The sequence below is a fragment of the Mauremys reevesii genome, linkage group 6, assembly GCF_016161935.1.
Source record: "Mauremys reevesii isolate NIE-2019 linkage group 6, ASM1616193v1, whole genome shotgun sequence".
In the NCBI taxonomy this organism is placed as follows: Eukaryota; Metazoa; Chordata; order Testudines; family Geoemydidae; genus Mauremys; species Mauremys reevesii.
In genome coordinates, this window is record NC_052628.1 from 24,729,297 (window position 1) to 24,752,166 (window position 22,870).

The 22,870-nt window shown below is 42.3% G+C and overlaps 1 protein-coding gene and 1 non-coding gene across 3 annotated transcripts in view; both read left to right on the forward strand.

Annotated features, from left to right (window-relative positions):
* NIPBL (NIPBL cohesin loading factor) overlaps nt 1-22,870 on the forward strand; it is a 271,388-nt gene that overhangs the window by 49,925 nt on the left and 198,593 nt on the right. The window lies entirely within an intron of this gene.
* Nucleotides 21,924-21,995, forward strand: TRNAE-UUC. The gene has a single exon. It is a non-coding gene; the product is annotated as a tRNA-Glu (tRNA).

Here is a 22,870-nt window from a genome sequence, read left to right on the forward strand (position 1 = left end):
CAGCCGAGCGCTCTACTAAGTCGCACTGCCCGGTACCTATACCTGCTGCGGCACCGACAGTATCGGCACCGTCCACTCCGGCCATGCAAGAGCCGTCGAGTCCGGTACCGACATGCTCCCCGGTACGAGCCGCGGTTGAGCTCGCTTTTCAGCTGCGTCAGAGCCGCCTGCTCCGCAGCTGAGCGCTATACTAAATCGGTCTGCCCGGTTCTAATACCTGCCGCGGCACCGACAATATCGGCACCGTCGACTCCGGCCATGCAAGAGCCGTTGAGTCCAGCGCCTGAACGCTCCCCGGTGCGAGCCGTGGTTGAGCTCACTATTCCCTCCACGCCGGAAACATTTCCACAGCGAGGGAGTTGATGGCAGTGACAGAGCCTACGCTGCTTCAACCCCCGGCACCGCTGGTGTGGGTTATATTGTCTATCAGCGAGCCTGTCTTGCTCAGGCCACCCTGCATCGGCACCACAGAGCGGCACCGTTCCCGCAGATGTTCTCGGTCCTGTCGCCAAGACAGGTGCCGGCACCGCTTACGGTCCTGGCACCGTTCCCCATATCAGTACTGGTCGTACCCGCGGCACCGATCAGCGTCCCGTTCCCCGACCTGCGTGCATAAGAAAGCAAAATTAGGGGACATTTCCAGCTCTGCAGGAGGAGTAAGGGAATCTGTTGCAGTGGCAATGTTTTTTTTCCATCAAATAAGTATCCTTTCTGCTGGGGGGAGAGGTTGACTGAAGTTCTTAGATAGGATGGCCTTCTCTAGGGCTAGGTTGAGGTTAACAGAATTCTTCAGAGACTATCCAGAGCCTTTTCGATCTGCTGGTTTTACTAACCGTGCTCTCTTCCTCATCAGTGCTGGACTAGACGTTCTCTCTTTGAAGGTTTAAGGCTCTTCTGGCTCCACAAGTGTTAATTCAGTGAGTTTAGGATGCATGTTTTATCATAATGTGGTTTTATTTGTGGTAGAGCGGCATGTGAAAGGAACCCTCCATTATGCAGTGCACAAATACTAAATTCTATGACGTTTGCGATCTCTGTGGCACTTTAGAGTAAATGGGAGAAAAGTTTTAAGCAATCTTTAGTAGTATAAGGAAATAGTGCTTTACTTTTGTATTCAAGAAAACCTATGAATTTTTCACTTATTCTGAACTTTTGCAGAAATGTTAATTTGCCCAAGTGAATATTGACGGTACATGACTACGTTGTACCAGTTGCACCCATAGAGGGGCTGTTAGTAGAAATAGGTGGAGGAAGGAGAATGGAGAGGAGTGACAGCTTTTGATACTTATGTAGCTGAGTGGGAGAGGTAGAGCCTTCTTCCCACATAATAGGAGGCATCATCTCCTACTGTTCATCTCCTACTTTCCACTTGGGGTTTTTTTTTACTTCCACCTATTTGAGAAAGCAACGTGAAATTTTGAATGCAAGATCTTAGCATAATTTATCATTGAATTTGGGGAAATATGCCAGCATATTTACTACATAACTTTTCTAAGTTCATTTATCTTAATTTCTGTAGGTTTTCTTTGTTTTATCTTCTGTCAGTTTTAAAAACATGGTAAATAACCTGGTGTGAAAGATAAAGAAATCACTTTAAATACTCAGAGGGTACACAGTATATGTTTAGTGTTTTGCATTCTTTAAATTAGTGGCAGCTTGCAAAACATTATTAACATTGTCACTGAATTTACGAAACTGATACTTTCCAAAAAAGGTGCTTTTTAAAAACACCATGCTGCTAAAAACTAGAGCCGTGCAAAGATTTGCATGTGCTTAACTCTGTTCAGTGCGTAGGAATTCCACTGAAGTCAATTGGACTGCTCAAATATTGTAATGTTAAGCACATGTGATCAGGGTTTAGGGTTGCAGCCTTTCCTGTTTGGCAGAAACAAACTAACCCCTACTCTGGTGAAACCCTGAGCCTAAAGGCAAGTGATGTCCATTCCAAGGTGGAAACAAAGAATTGTTTTTTATTCAGCAGAGATCCCATGCTCTGGTCTTATCTCATTCCCTTCTAGTTCTTCCTGCAATTTTCAGATTTCTGTCCTTGCTTTCCAGCTCTCCATATAGGAGCACTGCCTTTGCTGCTCCCACATAGCTGAGTTTTTCTGTTAAAGACCAATGAAAGTTGTCCTGGTATGTCTGATATTCTGTGCGCCACGTGCTTCAGATGAAGACATAAAATATCAGTATTGTCACAGCTGATTTTTTTTTTTTGAGGGGAAAAGGAGAGTAGCATTTGGAAATTCCTTGGGGGGGGGAAGCTTTGAATTTCTTGTGGGTGGAAAAATAGCCAATCTTGGAAGTTATCAAATTTTCACTGCTAAATATGCACTGTTGTACCATTGATTGGTTTCTTGACACCATCTGATGGACCATTTATATGTACAGTTGTGAGGTTTGGTAACTCTTACATTTATTTTAGCTTATTAAAGTTAAGAGCTATAATTGTTAATATAAATATATGCTCCTTTCAATCTTAACTTTTTTGCCCTAGACTGCTGTAGCAGTGCATTCATCAGGTTAACTGTGAATTTAATCAATTTTCCTATTATCCACTTTTAATGTCACCACGTTATTGGAAAAAGTAACTTTGAATTCCTGACTCTTCTTTTTCTAATATATTTTATCTAGACATGTCTATAAAGGCACATCTATGTCTCCTGTCTCTGCCCATTCTAAATTTCTCCTCGGAAATGCCTTCTTGCTTCTGATTGCTTTCTTTTGTCTGCCTTGACGTTTTTCTGTTATGTCTTGTACAGTTAGGTTTGAATGTGATATTCCAGATGAGGGGGCACAACTGATGTAAGCAATATTATAATAACTTATGAAGGCTAGATCTACACTAGAAACTTATGCTGGCATAGCAGTGTTGGTTACGGGTGTGATATATTTGCGATATTTCTAAGCTTGCAAAAGACATAGTGTAAATGGAGTTATACTGGCATAAGTGCTTTTGCTGGCATATTTCTCTCACCAAACTGGTGTAAGATATACTGGCAGAGGCACTTTTTTTTGCTTGTATAAGATCTCTACACTATGAGGATTTTATTAGTATAGCAAAAATTTAGATTAGGCCTAAGATTAGAGAAAGTTGACTAAATATCTCATTTGTTGTTTGGACAGCCAATTCATATTGGGCAGATTTCTTGAACAGTGCACAATGATACACACATTTCTCAGTTACAACTATTTTCTAATTTATCTGTAATGGTTAAAGAATAGAAATGGGATGGGGAGTGCTTTTTACTTTTTAACAGTGTTAGCCAAGGAGAGGAGGCAGAGCGTGTTCATTCTCATTTTTTTTCTCTCTCTCTCTCTGCCTTTTTAACAGAGAAGCATGAACCATGCACCACGTCACCTTTTCATTATTCTCTGCTTATCTGTTTGGTACAAATAGCTTTTAAATTATACCTTCAAATATGCATTTTTGTCCTGTATATTGAGCTTCATCTGCCACTGTGTTGCCCAGTTAGCTAGTTTTGATAAGTCTTTTTTGTTTCCTCCAAATTCCTCACCATAACTAACTCAAGTAATACTAGTCAGTTTTAGGCAATATTAAAAAATGACCTAGATGAAGGGGATAAATAGCACATTTTGATAACTCCTTACTTAATATTGATTTCTGAGGTACTCCCAGTAAATTTCTATGCTGAATGTTGACCATTTACTCCTCTTCATTGTTTCTTATGCCTTAATTAGCTTTTAATTTTGACTATACTTTACTTTTCACCATGTGGTTACCAAGTTGCCATACTAAACTTTTGTAAGAGACTTTATGGAAACACTTTTGCAATTGTAAATAGTGGATTCATGGGCACATTCTCCTTTATCTATGATTTGGTTTTTACACTGTCAAAGAATTCTAACAGGCTACAGAGGCACAATTTATCTGCAACCCTTATGAAAGCTATGCTGTTTTGTCCCTGCATATTACACTCAGATGTTTAATAATTTTATATTTTAGAGAGTTTCTAAACTACTTTTCTTGGCACAGAAATAAGATTTGCTGGTGCATAATTCCCAGGATCACAGTACATTTGTAGAAAGATCTTTACAAAACTGGTCACCATATGATCCCCTGGGAGAGTGGCTGTTTTTGATAATTTGCATATTTCAGTTAATAGTTTGTTCTTTAATTCCCTCACAGCTGCCAGATAAATGCCATCCAGTCCTGGTGATTTATTGCAACTTAAATTTAAAACAACAGTAGAAATTTACTTTAACCCTCTATTATTTATATCTTTGTTACCTGTAAAGATGAATCCTGAGGTTGGTATTCTGCTTACTCCTCTATAGCATGGACTGAAACTGATAAATCATTTATCTTCTCTGGAGTCTCCTTAACCCTTTTTATTCCACTATCTTAGGCTTCCTACTTCTGATGTACTTAAAGAGCCTTTTAATATATTTTTGACTATTTGTTCTTCAGATCTCTTAATTGCTGCCATGTAATTTAGCTGCCAAAACTTGTTCTGTTCTTTTCACATCACAGAGACTGTATTTGCATTTCTCCTTTTAAACATATGAGAAGGCTTTTTTCTTTGTTCTGGTGTATGGAGTATTTATGCTCTAACCTGATCCATGGGTTTTAATCATCTCAAGCAGACTTTTCTTTTGTACATTTCACTTTTTTAAAAATTCCCTTTCTTGCATGGTGGAGTCAAGATACTACCTCTTTTTTCCCCGTAACCTTTTCTTGCTCAGCTCACCACCCTGGTGCGGCAAGAATGTTCAAGCTTAATTATTCTGTTGTCACTATTAGTTGATATTCCTGTGTGTTGAGGTAGCCTTGAGTATTCAGAAATAAGCTGTGTGAAGAAACAATCATTTGTGGTTCTGAGAAATGGTTTTGCCAGCCCATGTCACAACTCTTGCCACTGTCTATTTCAACTGTTCATAGTACAGCTGATGTCTCTTATTACTGAAGATTTTGTTGTCTTTCTGATATGTTTCAGTGTCCAATTTCACCATCACCATTCTCATTTAGAGGCCAAATGTACTTAGGCCTATTATTATTTGATCATATAATTTCAATTCTTAGCCATTCATATTTCTTATTTATTCGTATTGTACAAATCATGATAGCAATTACATAACTGTCTAGATCTCTAATAGTATTCTTGCTCTGTAACATTACTTCCTCATTTCTGTAACTTAACGTATCTTTCGTATACATTTTACAGACAAGAACTGCAAAATATCCCTGATTCTCATCCCACGCATTACAAAAATGGCAGTTTAGATCTATGTGCTCTTCCATATCACTTATATTTACTTTTAAGGTTCTTTCATGAGCTTTGATTTGTAACAAGGTAATTATATTTTTAATCTGCGTTAGATCAAACTCTTTAGTAATATAATGAATTATATTTCCTTGTCACACTCATACTCTTTCTCTGATGCAACCACAATTAACATTGCTGGATCCATAATTTTGCTTGTATTTCTGCTGTTTGTAACAGTCTCTGTTATGACCTGAGTGCTGTTTAGAACCTACTGTCTTTTCCCCAGCTACCAGTTTAAATAGTCCCATAGACTGTAAGGTCAGAAGGGACCATCATGGTCATCGTCTGACATTTATTTTGGTTAAGTCGATACCATCTGTCATATAATTATATAGATCATCATCTTTCCTCAAAAGATTCCCCAGTGGCTAGTGTAACCCACCTTGAAACTCTTGATTCATTCTGTTGAGTTGTCCCTCTAGATCAAGGGTAGTCAATAGGTGGACCATGGGCCAAATCTGGGCTTCCAGACACTTTTGAATGGACCCCAAAGTATTTTTATTTACTTATTAATTATTATTTTCTCTGGAATCTGGACCTTAACTATGCCTTGACCAAGAAATTTGGACCTTGACAAATATTAGACTACCCCTGCTCTAGATCAAAATGGAAACATTTAACAAAAAATAAATACCACCAGGGGGACTGTAGATTTATGTATTCTGTCTAATGTAACTTTAGCATGTAAAATGTCCCTACAGTTCTCTGTATGAAAGGAATTTCTTCTAAGGGAACTACCTTTGTTTGTTTTTTGGATTCTCTCCTCAACAACTCAGGGTTTTTTTGACTGGAGGATTGAAGGTGCCTTTTCTGAGATGAGCCTGTTCCACTATGTCAGTCTTTCAATTCCATCCTCAAAACTATACTTTAGCTTAGAGACTTGTGTAGCTTGTACTGGGTGCATACTTAAAGCCACTTTTTAATAAAGTGGATACATACCATCACAACTAAATTGCTGCTGGCATTGTTTCTGTTGGATTCTGTTGAGTCATAGTTTCTAAAAAAGAGTTCAGCCTGAGAATCTTGAATTTTCATTCAAAACTGCTGTGTTACATTTCTGAAGGGTGGTCTCTCTAACAATATAATGTCAGCATTGGGTCAGAGTTAAGTTCTTGAGTGGGAATGGAACACGCAACTCTCTGGCCCATGAGAAAGTACTACTACTAGCTTAAGCCACACAGACATTAAGGGCCAGATTCTGCCACTGTTACTCCTGGTAAATAGTTCCACTGAACTCTGTGGGGTTACTTGTACTAAAATACAATTTAACATGAGTAATAGTGGCAGAAATGAACCTTAATGTGGCAGAGAAGAAAGTAGAGCATTGATTAGTTAGGTGTGGAATTAATTGATCGAGCAAAGAATCGTACCAGTAGGGAAAACTGGATTCTGTGACTTTAAATTTTCCCTTCAAAAGCTTATTCCTTTTCTTAGACTGATTGCACATGTTAATTCCATTATAGATGTGTGCGCACTCAGTGCATGGTTGTGAGATTATTTTCCCTCAGTGTGCCCTACAGTGTGGCTCAAGCATCCTCTGCTGCCACTGTGTGCGGGTATAAAGGGCAGAGCTGACTTTGACCACAGTCAGTTTCTTCTTATCGCCTGTGGTGGTTGTTGGAGCAATTACAGCCTTGCTACTGCAAGTTTTTCTCTCATTCCTTGTAATATATTTCCAGTTTTACTTAGCGTAGTCTCCTAGTTAGGGTACTGGAAGTTAGTTATAAGTTTGAGTTTTTAGGTCTTAGACTGACCGGTTCAGCTTTCAGTACTGGGCATGGTATCAGGACCGTGCCTTGATCTCCAAGGTTTAAATGGTGTTACTCAGCAAACCAGTGCTGGTGAGTGACCTGCCTCCCAACAGCTACCTGTTGTGCCTGGGGGAATGCCATCTGAGTGACAAATGTAACATTTTAAAAGATTTTAAGCCTTGCTCAAAATCCTGGCTGCTCAGTACTTTTAAATATGTTTTATGGAAGTGGTGCTCCATCCTCTCTTGGAGCCATCCAGTTCAGAGCAGGCACTGGGTATGTTATCAGTCATCAATATTCACCTTCAGTTGTGAGAGTCCAGAGCTTGATCGCCTTGCCGAGGAAGAGGCACAAGACCTGTAGGGACTTGAGATCTTGTGGAGCGAGGTACACCTCTACCTCGATATAACGCTGTCCTAGGGAGCCAAAAAATCTTACCGTGTTATAGGTGAAACCACGTTGTATCAAACTTGCTTTGATCCACCGGAGTGTGCAGCCCCCTCCCCCCCCAGAGCACTGCTTTACCGCGTTATATCCGAATTTGTTATATTGGGTTGTGTTATATCAGGGTAGAGGTGTACCTAGTACTAAGGGCAAGAGACCTGGGAGGGTCACCGAAAGAAGACACTCCCAGAAACATGCTCCAACTAAAAAGAGGTCCTGAGACAATTTCATCAAGACGCATTACCAATACTGTCCATGCTGGATGTATTTGCAGCTGCTAGAGAGCTACTTAGCCTTTCAGTGCTGGTTTCCCCAGTGATCCAGGAAAGTTTTCAGTTGATGATGGTGCCTGTGGACCCTACTCTGACTCCTTCAAAAAGTTTCGAGTACCAATGCCACCTACACTTTCCTTGCCTTGCAAGACTGTATTATTGTGCGGAAAGCCAGCTATGATTTCTCTGGTACCTCTCTGTCTGGGCTTTGTTGATCTCCCTCTGGTACCGACAGCTTTTGCTCCCCCGTTATTGGAAGTCTGACTCTTCATCATTTTCAGAATTAGAGGTTGGGTCTTTTGTGTCACAGCCTAGACAGGAGATGTGTGCTTCGACAGGGACTTATGCCTTATGGTTCCTGCAGCAGCCTCAGCAATGGCCTCATGATAAGGGACAAGACTTAGTCAGGGATGGATCTCAGGTCCAAGTCAATTGCCTTTCAGTTCCCCACAGGGTTATCTTTCAGCTGCTAAATCTTCCCCTAATCCACCTCAGTCTGTCTCCTTGAGTGTGCAGTGGGAGCATCAACACTGGAGACATCTTTTTGTCATCAGTACTGGTGCCAGTCAGGTAGAAGCCACCCCAGTGGCTTTGTCAGCAGAGAAGATACAGCGTGTTCTGCTTATGATCACTGAGCTTCCTCTTCCTCATCACCAATTGAGGCAGTAGAGGTAGCAATTGACTTTTCCCTAGCAGGTGATTATAGAGCTCACCAGGACCTGCTAAAAGAAGTAGTCAAAGTCCTAGATAGCCAAGCGAAGGAGGTCCATGAGAAAACATGCAAGCTGGGTGTGTGTCTCCTGATTAATGAGGCTGTTATAGATCCAATTAAGGCTTTGTGGCAGACCCCATCTTCCTTTCCTCTCATAGCAAAAAGGGCAGAGAAGAGATGTTGTGTCCCCTCTAAAGTATTTGATCACCTATACGCACCTCCTGCGCCGGGCTTCTTAGTAGTTGCTGTAGCTAATGAGTGAGAGAGGCAGGGACACCAGGCACCAATGCCAAAAGGGAAGGATTAAAAGAAGCTGGACCTTTTTGGCCAGAAACTTTTTGGTCATAGGTGTTGCTATGGTAAAAATTCTCCGGTCATGCATGCAGTGCATGCACACCTAATTGGAATGGATATGAGCAACACAGAGGCTAGGGACACCATTTTTTTGGGGGGGGGTTGTTATGTGCTGGTTGAGGCAAGTCTACCAGTCCCCAGATTATCATATGTTTCTATCCCCCTATTTGCCAATCGTTTATTCCACATCCGAAGTGCTTGGTCCTACATTACTTCAGATCAGTGGGTCTTTAATATGGTGGATTTGGAAAACACCCTCCAGTTCGTTTATTTCCTACCACCCTTCCTCATTCCTCCTCAGGGACCACTTTCATGGGAGCATCCTTCAGTGGGAGGTCCAATCTCTGTTACAAGTGTGTGCTATAGAGGAAGTTCCACTGCACTGCTGTGGGGGTGAGGGTGGGGGTTTACTACCACTATTTCCTTACTCCAAAAGCAAAAGTGTTCTCAGATCTATCTAAGAGAAATTCTTGAAGAAAATAAAATTCCATGTGGTTACCCTAGCTTCCCTCTTTCCTTCCCTGGAGCAAGGGGACTGTTTTGCTGTCCTTGACTTGAAAAATGATTACTTCCATGTGGCAATCCCCTAGAACCACTGGAAGTTTCTCAGATTCATGATCAAAGAGATCCACTGCAAATTTACACTGCTTCCATTCGGCTGGTTGGCAGTTCCTTGTGTTTTCACAAAATGCATAGTGATGGTAGCAGCATTCCTTTAAAAGTCGTTGGTCCACGTGTTCTCCTATCTAGATGACTGGCTGGTGAGAGGCCAGTCCAAGTCTCAGGTACGGTCCAGTATAGCCATGATCCAGTCTACCTTCAACTCACTGGGGCTACTATACAAATGAATTCTGAAACCAGTATAGAGAATAGAATTTATTGGAGGGGTCCTTGACTCTACAAAGATCAGAGATTTTCTGCTGCAATCAAGGTTTGAAATGCTGCGGGGCTTAGGTCGGAAGCTAAAAGCATATCCTGTCACCACAGTACACAGCTGCCTCAGGCACCTAGGGTGCATCGCAGTGTGTACCTATGTAGTGCAACATGCCATATTACAACTCTGAAGGCTACAAGGATGGTTAGCTTCGGTGTATTCTCTGAACCAACATTGCCTAGATATGGTGACTTGAGTACCAATGCTAGTCTTGTCCTTCTTGGATTGGTGGACAGACCCCTTAAAGTTTATATAGGGCTTCCCTTCACTCCCCCACAACCAACATTCACTTTAGTCACAGATTCATCCTCCCTGGTTTGGGGAGCATACATCTTTGGTCTTCCCAAGATTTGAAGGCTAATACAAATGTCAGAGAATTGTGAGTTGTCCATCTTGCATGTTCACCTTCCTTCTACATATCAAGAGAGAAAAATCTGCTAGTGTTAACAGACACACATCTGGATCCATTAGAAGAGCCTAATTGCCCAGGACCATGGCTGCCTCCTCCACTCCAGCCTGCAGTCCCTCCACTTTACAGCAAGGATGCTTCATGGCTAACACCATTAGTAAGGGCTTGCTTGAAGGACATGAAAGAAGTACTTCTAAATAGTAGAAAGCCTTCAACTAGGAGTACTTACATGACTAAAGGGAAGCATTTTTCCATCTGGTCCCATCAGAAAGGTGTTCTTCCAGAGTGAGCCCCATCCATCCATGTGTTGGACTATCTCCAGTGCATAAAACATCAAGGTCTAACAGTTAGCTCTCTCACAGTTCATCTATCAGCTGTCTCAGTTTTCCATACAGTGGGAAATAACAGATCCCTTTTCCCAATTCTATCGCTATCGGTTTTTTTGAAAGGGCTGGACAGAATAGACCCACAGGTGCAAGAACCTATTCCCCCATGAGATCTGAATTCGGTATTAGCAAAATTAATGGGGCCACCCTTTGAACCACTTGCAACTTGTTCTTTACTCCTCCTTTCTATGAAGGTGGCATTTTTATCACAATTGCCTCAGCAAGGAGAGTTCTGGTATCAGAGCCGCCCTACACTCTTTTATAAGGATAAGGTTTACCTTTACTTTTGGTGGGAGCTTTGGATCAGGTTAGTCTCCAACTTTCACATTAATCAGGTAATCTGTTTGCTAACTTTCTTCCTGAAAACTCATGCTCATAGATGAAGAAAAGCTCCACTCTTCAGACAAAAGAAAAGCTTTAGCCTTTTACCAAAATCATTAAGTTGTCCTCACAATTGTTTGTCATGGTGACTAACAGAATGAAAGGCCACTCAGTATCCTCTTACAGGCTTCCCTTCTGGATTTCTTAGTGTATTCATTTCTGCTACCAGTTGACTAATGTCACTACACCAGCTAGAGAGCTAGCCCATTCAGCTAGGGCACAAGCAGCATCTGTGGCTTTCATGGTACAAATTTCTATTCTGAACATTTGCAAAGCAGCATCATGGTCATCAGAGTACATGTTTGTTTCTCATTACGCTATAAGCCCATCAATGCTAGATTCAAGAGTGGTGTTCTGCAATCACTGTTCAAAGAGACAGCAGGTCCACCTTTAGTTAGATCTGCTAGTGTCATCCTACAGTGGAATGAACATGTGCAATCACTTGAACAAGAGGAAACATTTACCTACCTTTCTGTAACTGCTGTTCTTCAAGATGTTACACACATGTCCATTCTATGACCCACCCTCTTTCTCCTCTGCTTGAGTCTGTCCAGTAAGAAGGATCTGAGGGGGGTTCAGGGATGGGTCCTTCCTTTATACCTTCACGCAGTGGTCTGAGACAGCAGTGTGTGTTTGAGTCGCCCTAATATGTGCCACTAAGGAAAAGAACTCTGGGCGTCCACTCACCTGTAGTAGAATGGACATGTATTGTCTCAAAGAACAAGTGTAGGTAACAATTTTTCAACCTTGCTAGAAATTATGCATAAGAAATCTTTATCATAAATGATCTGGAAAAAAGGGTAAAGAGTGAGGTGGCAAAATGTGCAGACGATAAAAAATTACTGAAGATAGTTAAGTTCAAAGCAGACTATGAAGATTTACAAAACAGAGTGACTGGGCAACAAAATGGCAGATGAAAATCATTGTTGGTAAATGCAAAGTAATATGTACCGGAAAACATAATCCCAACTATACCTACAAAATAATGGGATCTAAATTAGCTGTTCTCACTCAAGAAAGAGATCTTGGAATCATTATGGATAGTTCTCTGAAAGCATCTACTCAATGTGCATTGGCAGTCAAAACAGCTAACAGACTGTTAGGAACCATTAGGAAGGGGATAGATAGTAAGAAAGTAAATATCGTAATGCCACTATTTAAATCCATGGTATGCCCACACCTTGAATAATGGGTGCCCTTCTAGTCACCATTATAGGCTCTTTGGAATATGAATATTAAAAGTCTCATAAAATCAATTCAACCCTTACTAAAAGTATACATACAGATCTCCATAAATCATGGCAACAGAACAGATGTACTAAATTAATTTCGATCTGCAGTTGCTTCTTCATTCTAATGAATAACTGTGGCAACTAGAATGCAAAATATATATACATTTATGGCCAGCTGTACTGTAACAGAAAATACATCCATTAAAAAGAAAACCACAGCAAAGTAAGAGTTAAATGATGTTACTTCACGTGAACCAATGAAAACTGTAAATAGATGCTCATGAATAATGGAATAATTAAAAAAAAAGGCGGATAATGGGCTATTAGATTGTCATGCTCAAGTTATAACAATAATTGACAAGGAATAATATTCAGTTATGTTGTAATTCTGTTGACATCAGTGAAGTTACTAGACAGAATTTGATCCAAGGTACTCTTGGGTTAAAGTTGAAAGCAGTAAAAACACAAGAAGTGTTGATATACTTGTAATCCTGGTTTTAGTGTCAGCTTAGTTAAACAAAATGTTGAAGGTTTACATATGAAGCTAATGAGTCCTAAACCATAGAGAAGACCATTGTGTATATATGATTTGCTGTCCTTAAATTTGACTCCTGATTTTTGGATGAAAAGGGGGTAGTTCTTATAGTCACTTTTCAAAGTAGAACTCTATTCTGAATGTTCAAAACGATCCATGGGCTTGTAGGGCAGGATGGCTTGAACCTCTCCACTAGGTTTTTCCTCAAATTATTCTCTGAAGTCAGTTTTCCCAATAGCTATGACCTTTGTATGATATGTCATGGGAATTAGCAGTCTATTTGTGTAGTGAATCCTTCTTGTTCATTCTTATTTGTAATTAGGTCCACTGATCTTGGCATTGGATACACTGCTTTATGAAGCCTCGGAGGCTGACTGGACCTGTTAGTCAGATGCAGGGGAGGTGCAGGAGTGCAAGGGGGGCGGGAAGCTAAGGAATCCAGCCCTCCCCCCAGCCAGCTTTGAGAGGAGATCCAGCAGCTGCCGCCTCCTCTCCTGGCCATGCCCTAGATAGCAGTATCAGGTGGCCCCACAGCTGGGAATCTGCCTCCCACATAGGAAGTAAGGTGCTGAGGCATCCACATCCCCACCCAACAAGGGAGCGCTGCCACACTCCTGGCATTGCAGGTTGGGAGGAGAGGCCCGGACATATCCCCAAACCCTTTTTCCTAGGTGTGTCTTTAAAGCGTCCCAAGACCACCTAGCCTGTATCATGGAGATGTTGGACATAGAGACTACTCTTGTACAAGAAAAATCTCACAAGCTTTCTGGTTTTTTGAGCACCATAGTACCAGCTAGAAGATATCTCCCAAATAATGAAGGATCCTAGAACCAGCTAAAGGGCTATAGCAAGCCCAAGCCACACTTTCTCCCACTTCCAGATATGTGGAGAAAGGATGTCAGGTGCTCCTGAAAAGCTTTGATCACTTCTACCCCCACCTAAACCCAGGATCCTAGTTTGTTTTGTCAATCCAAGAAAACTCAGTCCTATAAAGGTACTGCTAAGCAGAACTGGGAGAATAACTGATTTTTCAATTCACTCAGTTCAAAAAAAAATTGGGCTGGATTTGAATCTGAAAAGTCTAAAAAATGTTGGTGAATTAAAAGTCAACACATTTTGTTTTAGGTCAAACAAACAGTTTTGTATCTCATAAAATCAAGGGAGGAGTTAGATTCACAAAACAGCTGGAGGAGGAGGTTGTGGTGGTGCCCACCTTTATAACTTTCAGCCCAGTGGTTAGGGCATTCATCTTGGATGTGGGAGACTCATCTGTTCCACACTCTGCTTGATGTGGAGCAGAAACATGAGCTGGGTCTCCCACATTGCAGAAGAGTGCCCTAACCTCTGGGACCAGGGTGGGGGTGAGGGGTAGGTCTTTCTAAATCTCTCCTATTGAAGGTCTTCCACTTTGTATAAAATACTTGAATAATCATTGGGTTAGAGAAAGAAAATGAGAATGACTCTCTAGCTTGGACACTCTCCAGGAAAGTGGGAGACTCACGTTCATGTCCCTAGTTCTATCACTTTAATTGTTTAGACAGCGTGGAATGGCTTCAGCAGGAGCAACTGAGAATATCAACCCTGGAATATCGCAGAGCCCATTGGCCAGGGCACTCTCCTGTAATGTGGGAGACCCAAGTTCAAACTCCTTCTCCACATTCGGCAGAGGGATAAATTTTACCTGGATCTTCCACATCCCTGGTGAATTCCCATACCAGTTGGGTAAAAACTAAAGTGGATAGCGGCACCATCGCCTTGTCATTTTCTGGCCCTTTTGTGGATGGCTGCTGAGCCCTGGGGGAAAATTTTTTTTGGCCGAAAATGTTCTGCCAACTTGCATCAAATTTGCAACTAGTTTTGGTTCCACCGAAACTGCATTTTTCAGCAAATAAACTATACGTCTGAAAAAATGTCACCCAGCTCTATTCCTAAAGACAAAGATCCTAAGAAGCTGGACCTTTTTGGATGCAAGGCATATTCATCAACCTTACTCTAGCTTCAGGAGACAAACTATCAGGCCATGTTCACCAAATATAATTACCTCGCTGAGGAGAGGGTCACTTTCTTCCTGTCAGAAAGCCTTAATGAAAATGGGTGGGTTGTGGGAAACCATTAAAGAAGGCCAGATGGTCATGACAACATTGTTATAGGTAACATGGACACTTCTGATAGGCCACAAGGTCAATGGCCACAGGTGTCAAAAAGAAGTGGGCCGTACGATTTCAGGTATCGCATGTCTAAGCTCATACCATGTGAGATACAGGCACCTACAGATGACCTTCTCTTTGAGGGAATGGAGTTCTTTAGCCAGAGAGTAGATAAAGTGCTCCATTTTCTTGAGGATTTGAGAGTCACACTGCAGTCCTTGAGGAGTATACAATATTCTTATAGAAATGAATACAAGTACCAGGTCTAGCAAAAGCTATTCCTGGGGCTTGACAGTCTGATTACCAACAAAAAAAAAAAGTGAGCCTATGTTCTCCAAGGAGTGCCTGTCTTCTACCTGCTTGACCAGCCCAGTGATCTTTGAGGCAGCAGATTTTATGAGAGCCTGGCTGGACATCACAGCTGGCAGATGGTGTTGGACATCATTTGCCCAAGGCTATCTATGTTGGGTTGGCTGCCCCTTATTAGCAGAAAAGGGGTTAAAAGCAGCCCTAGGGAGCTTTCACAGGAGGCAGCCAAGCAGGCGCATATAAAAAAGGGAACTGTGGGGCAGAGGAAGGCAGTTCTCTGCTTGGAGCCCAGGGAGGAAGGACTGTGTCTTTGGAGGGCTGAGAGAACTGTCAGCACCCTGGACAGAGCAATGCTGGGAGCGGGAGACAGCTCCAGGCTGCCTCCTGGGGTTTGCAGGCTGAGGTCCTGAGGCAAGGGCAAAGAGGATGCTGGGGCCATGAGGAAGCGGGCCAGACAAGTTGTTGCAGTAGCCACTAAGGAAGTGGCTGAACAGTAGAGTGCAGGTCCCACATAAAGGGGGGTGCACAGTGTGTGGCACGACCGGAAGGCTGTGTCGCTGAAGAGGATGCTGTGGTCCTTGGAGAGATGTGGGTCCTAGAGCAGGAGTGACAGCGGTGAGGCATCACCCGAAGAGGGCACACTAACATGCAGAGCTAATTCCCAAGACAATGAGCAGGAGGTGCAACCATGGTGAGCAAACCCCGTTACACAATCTTACATATTTCAGCTTCCGTAACCCACATACCCTGTCCTTCATGGACCCTTCTCATGACAGCCTTTTACAAACAGAAATGGCTTTCTTGCTTCATCTAGGAGTCATAGATGATGTACGGCAGGAGTGCAAGGGAAGAGGCTTCTGAATCAGATATATCCTTACCCCAAAGAAGAAAGGGGATCTTCACTCACAGGTTTAGGAAAGGTTAAACAAATGTGTTCACCACCTTAGATTCAGGATGGTAGTGCTTGCATCCATTATTCCATTGCTTTAGGCTCAAGGCTGGTTCATGGCTCTCAATTTTAAGATGCCTATTTCCACATACCTATCCATCTGGCCCACAGGAAGTACCTGTGATTCACAGTAGGGCCCAATCATTAGCAGTACAAGGTACTGCCATTTGCCCTTCCATAGCATAGAGTCTTCAAAGTGCTTAGCGATAGTGGTGGCACATCTCAGGAAAAAGGGTAAATATGAATACCCTGACTGGGGCAGATCCCAGCAGATGATGGTGGCATGCCTACAATGTGTCTTCTCCCTGTTCTCTCAGTTAGGACTCCTAGTGGACTATGAAGAATAGTCTCTTATCCTAACACAGATAGCTGCAACCATTATAGCCAAGCTTAATTCTATTTGGGACTACTAGGCTATATCTTGGTATGCACATACATGACACTGCTTGCTAGACTTCACCTGCAACTTCTCCAACTCTTGCTCAAAACAGCAAATGTGCAGGAAGGTCCCTGGTTCTATTTCATGTCAGCACAGACCTGAGCTGGTGGAAGGAATCCACAAATGTGGGCTGATGAGTAATATTTTCTGCCCTATCCCAACAAATACTCTAACAGAGATGTCAGGGACTAGTGGGCAAGCCCACCTGGACTACCTACGAATGCAGATGACCAGGTCCCCAGAAGACACGTCCTGGAGATCAGCCATCAGGCTAATCTTGCATAGCCTTCCTTTCCTGTTCTTTAAAACTCCACAGTGCAAATCCTGACAGAAAACACACTTACAATGCACTATATAAATAAACAAGGCGGTGCATATTTGTTGCCCCTCTCTCTGAATGCTATCAAGTTCTGGCAGTGATGCCTCCAACATGGGATAAATCTTGATGGCTCTTCATCTCCCAGGAGTCAGCAACAACTTTATCTGCTCAGGAAGTTGGCCATCTGAGGCCACTGTGGAGGTCCATCATACAGCCATTATTCCATTATTGTGCTACCTCTGTGAGAGACTTGGCATTGATGTTGGTTGGAAAAACTGTCAATATTTCTGCTCCAGAGGAAGTCTTGAGTCCAGGTCACTCAGTACCAGATGTCTGCCTTTTGAAGTGGTCCTAAAGCTCTCCTGTATGCCTCCCCATGGTGTCCCTTGATTTCCCACTTCCTCTTTCCCCCTTCCCCCAGCTTGTTTCCAAAGTCAGAAGAGACAAAGCCTTGATCATTCTTATAGCCCCAAATTTGTCAAGGCAGTTTTTGCTGTCATACTGCAGATGTCCATTCAACCACTTATCCAGTTCCCGGACTGCCTGGATCTGATCATCTAACACAGGGATGGGCAAACTACGGCCCATTGGCAGGGGAACTGTGGCCAATCGGAGCTTTGGGGAAGGTACCTGCAGGCGAGGGCAGCACGCGGAGCCCTCTCCCCCATCCCCCAGGGACCGCAGGGACGTGGTGCCGGCTGTTTCCGGGAGCAGCACGGGGAGCCTGCCTTTGCCTCGCTGCATGCCGCTGCCACCCTGGAGCCTCTCAAGGTTAGCGGTGCTGGGCTGGAGCCCACACCCTGAACCACTCTTGCACCTTGCATCTCAACCCCCGCTATACCCCTCCTGCACCCCAACCCCCTGCCCTGAGCCCCTTCCTGCACACCGTACGCCCTCCCACATGTGATAGTAAGGGCAGGTCTACACTTAAAAAGCTGCACCGGTGCAGCTGTGCTGATGTAGCGCTTAAGTGAAGACAGTACTATGCTGACAGGAGAGACTCTCCCGTCGGCATAGTTAATCCATCTCCATGAGAGGCAGTAGCTGTGTTGACAGAAGAAGCCCTCCCTTGGACATAGTGCTGTTTATTCTGGGGGTTAGGTTGGTATAACTGCATTGCTCAGGATTGTGGATTTTTCACACCCCTAAGCAACGTCGTTATACCGATGTATAGTTGGCCTAAGACTTCACGCAAACTAATCCCCAAGAGTAAACCACTGCAAGTCTAGACAAGGTCTAAAATTTACTAGCTTGACTAGTTTAGATGAGGGCCCTATCTGTCTTATTGCCAAAACCATAGTTGGCATTCGGAGCAAAGAAACTGCACCCAGTAGATAAGTTCTGGATTTTGCGTTATTACATTGACAGGACCAGACAAGTCAGACTCTCACCCATCTGTTTCTGGCTACTGCTGGGTGTTAGAAAGGACAGTCCATCTTATCCAAATCACTTTCAGAATAACACTGTATCTTCAGTATTACCAGTTGTCTGATGTACCTCTCCCATTGAACAATAAGGCTCACTCCATCAGAACTCAGGTGGCATCATCCACCTGCTTCAGAAATGTACCACTATCAGAAATTTGTAAAGCAGCAACGTGGGGAAATCCACTGACCTTTGTCAAACATTATACCTTCAACTAAGCTTCTAGGACATATGCCAAGTTTTGGAGAGCATTACTGCAATTATTGTTCGAATGATAAAGCTGGAACTCCTCATTCCGACCATCTTGAGGAGATGCTACTTGCTGGTCACTTACAGTGGGATCCACACTATGTGCTTGAAGAAAGAAGTTACTTACCCTACAACAGCTTTGGTTCTTTGAGATGTTGTAGTCAGTGTGGATCCCATGACTCATCTTCCATCATCTCTGCTTTATGGAATCTTCAGGTAGCACAGGCAGTGAATTTCAAGGGGACTGAGGGAAGGTAGTAGTAGCCCTACACATTATGCCCTTGTATGGGAGCGTCAAGAGAGACAAGTCACAGGCATGGTCTTTACAGCCACTGCTGTTAAACTCCGATTTCATGCATATGAGGTTTATATAAATCTACAGTAGGATCCACACTGAGTATAACATATTGAAGAATCAGTTGTTTTAGGGTAAGTAGCTATTCTTTGTTATCATTTATATTGGTGAGGCTCCCTGTTGAAGGGAAAGACTCAGGCAGTGAAGAAAGGCGCAGCTAACTCTCTCCTGTCAGAGCCTTTCCTCTCCTCTGCCTCCACCTTGCTGGAGTCTTTTACTGATGCATGTAGCTACACGCTCTGTAGAGTGTTACACAGCCTGGCATTCACTGCTGAATGTAGGTGCATTTACCCTACATGCCACGGCAAATGTAGACAAGGTCTAAAATTTACTGCTGGGATGAAGGCTTGCTTGCATACCACATTCAGCCTTAGGTTAAATATATTAGACCCCCTGGAGGAGCACTCTTCAGTACATAAAAGCCTAATTGAAAACCTATTTGGAAAAACTGAGACAGGGATGCACTTGCACTGGAGCAGATGCCACCAGGCACCATGTGGGATGACAGCCTTGATGCAAGTAGGTGCTTAACAGGGCCAAATTAAGGTTGTCCAGACAACTTTGTCTTTTGTCCATAGTGTCCATAGCTGATTCCTGTCTATTCTACAGCACCCCCTACATATTTGTTAGAAACTTAGGTCCCCATCATTGCATTGAGATACAAACTGAATGCACGCAGTTATCTTAACTTTGCCTCAAATATATTATTTTTCTAAGTGTATTTTCCTCTGAACAGTCTAACAGAAAGACATGTTGCTGCCCTCTTTACTAATATTTAATACTGTACTGTATATGAATACAGTTAGGTATAAAGTTTGCATACTAGAATCAATCATTAGATCCTAACTGCCAGGTCATTCTGTGATGATACTGCCTGGATTGTGTTCCCTCATTCTAATTTTATATATTAATTTATAGTTAACACATACTTCTCTTTAATCTTCTATACTATTCTAGACATTTGGTTATATTTCCCATCAGCTACGTATGGAGACAGAATACCTTCAATTTTGGATTATATTATTTTCTCCCTATACGTAAAACCTTTGCTGATTCTCATGAACCCAGAAGTTTCTGTCACTAGCAGTTGAAGCATCTGTACCCTTTCTAACAGTGAGAGTGATTGGAAGAAAGCCTTCAAATGTCTATTCAAGTCCATTCTATCTGACTTCTAGCCACACAATGGTGTGCAGCTGTCTCTGCAACACTAGAGGAAGCACTGACAACCTGAAAGCTTTGTCTTGTTATCCTGCAAGGTTTGGCTTGTTGCACATGTTACGGCTGATGCCTCTGGGAGCACCAATTCTGTGCTGCACAGCTCATATATATCTAAATATTGTAGTCCCCTTCTGGCTTAAGTGTGAGGGAAGCATTGACTCCATGGAATCACTGAGAGGAGAGGATGTAAAGAAGGAAGTTTCACCTTTACCCTCAAATAGGGAAACTTTCTGAGAAAAGTTTTTCCTTCTCCCAGGCTTGGTCTTGTGTTTCCAAGTGGATCAGGCAAACAGCATAAGTTTCTTTTGTTCCACCCAGTGCCAGTACCTCTGTGGAGAGGCAGCACATGCAATTTTGATCCATAGATACAAACAGCGTTGCCTTTACCATTTTCAGGTGAGACCCAGCCTACTCAGCTCCAGAAGCTTCTCTGTTTCTCAGATATGTGCTACCAGGGTGCCTAAAACAAGCATGCTTAAATGCTAGTGCATGCTCTCTCGCTGGCTTCCACTCACCAGCACTGGAGCATTTAAAAGCTATGTTTACATTGTAGCTGGGAGGTGTGATTCCCAACATAGGTAGACAGACTGTAGTGGGCTGAAAATCGTCAGTGTTGCAGCACTGGCAGCGATTCAGGCTAGGTGCCCAGACCTAGAAGGCTGAGAGGCATTGAACTCAGGTGGCTAGCCAAACCACTCCCAGTGCCTCAACCTCTATGCTGTTATTTTTAGCAAGCTAGAGACTGTCTGCCTGCCCCTGCTGGACATAACACCTCCCAGCTGCAGTATAGGAATACCCAAAGAGGCAATTTTGTCTTCAGCACTTGCAGGTGCCATCTCAGCTCAGCCCATCTGCAGAGAATTGGAAAGAAGATTTCATAGAGGATATTTGGGGGACACGGGTGGGCGGGGAAATGCAAAAAGGTCCCTGTTCCTTCTAAGATGTGAGCATGATGCATCTGTTTGGGGGAAGCCACCATTCTCCAGTCCCCTCATGGACAGCCATACTCCCACCCTCTCATCCCCCACACCTGATAGAAGTTTCGACCTTAGCCTCTGGCTGAACAGCAGTCCCTAAGAAAGCAAGACTTTTTACTAGCAGTTATTTCAATAACTAGTTTTGACCAGAAGAGACTATATGGCTAGCTTTAGCAATGTAAGATTAAAGAGAGACATGTTTAACATTCAAAGAAAAGGTGGATATTGGATTCTCCCTTTATCTCTCAAATATTTTTTTCAGATTATAGGAGCACTTTTCAGGAACTGGATTTCATTATGATATATAGAAAGGTTTGAGTTTTGGTTTGGGGAGGATGGTGAACCCTGCATTTAAAAAAAAAATTGTTATACTTTGCTATTTTACTCCAGGAAGGACAAGGGTTTATAAGCTTTTGAAAGATCTGAATCTCCTTATTGATTTTAATCTCTTTTCTAATTTAACAAGGAAATGCTGTATCTAAATTGTATTCTGTCATGATTTTTTAAGATTCAGATTATATGGAAATATGATACATTCTACTTCAAGTTTTTAATAAAAATATTTAACAGTATTGGACACTGTTGGACACAGTATTGGACATAGTAATATGCCACTAAGACACTGTCTTCACTAGGAAAAAAGTTGTGTTCTTAACTCAAATTAGCTAACTTGAGGTAAAAAATCCTAATGAAGACAAAGCAGTTTATAGTTTTGATACAAATTAGCACAATGAATTAAGATTAGGCTCCCCCACAGTATTCAACTCGAACCGTTAATTTGGGTCAAAAGTCCAAACTGCTTTGTCTTCACTAGAATTTTGCCTCAAGTTAGCTAACCTCCCTGGTGGTCTAGTGGTTAGGATTTGGCACTTTCACTGCCATGGCCTGGGTTCAATTCCCAGTCAGGGAAAAGTGACTTTAAATCAAAACTTTTTTTTTTTGGTAGGGTGGTGAAGAACTGGAATGGGTTACCTAGGGAGGTAGTGGAATCTCATTCCTTAGAGGTTTTTAAGGTCAGGCTTGACAAAGCCCTGGCTGGGATGATTTAGTTGGGTTTGGTCCTGCTTTGAGCAGGGGGTTGGACTAGATGACCTCCTGAGGTCCCTTCCAACCCTGAGATTCTATGATTCTATGAACTTGAAATAAGAATAGAACTTTTTTCCCTATTGATAAGGCAAAGGCTTGTATGACCTATTTTGACATTTCCACTGAAACTGATATTAGTCCTTTGTTTCTACATTTTGGGCCCAGTAATCCACAACCTCCTGCTTTCCTTTTTTTAGTGATTGGTTTTTTCCCTGTTTTGCCATGTTGCTATTAATGTGAGAATTAATTTTAGTAGTTTACACTTATGAAATTGTGTACCAATACAACTAATGCCAAGTATCTTTTGGATCATATATTGATATAACCACTGAGATAAATAAGCACCACATAACTTCAGGATTCATTAGTATTAATTTTAATTGAACGCCGATAACTTAAACTATATCATTTGTATAAATCAGTTGTGTAAGGAAAATGCCATTTATGAAAATATAATCTGAATAAGGACCCCCCCCTACCTATACTACAGTAACTGGGATGTAAATTCTGCATCAGGCTTTCTCCACACCTTGCTTATTTGGCAAACCAATGCTGGATTCTGCTGAAAACCGCTGTTTTTCTGATTGCATAGAATAGTTTGAGTAACAAAGAAATAGGAGTTACTGAATTTAATATCAAAACGTATTGAAACTGCTTTTTTAAAAATGGTTAATGATGCTAAGCAATTTGTAGTCCACC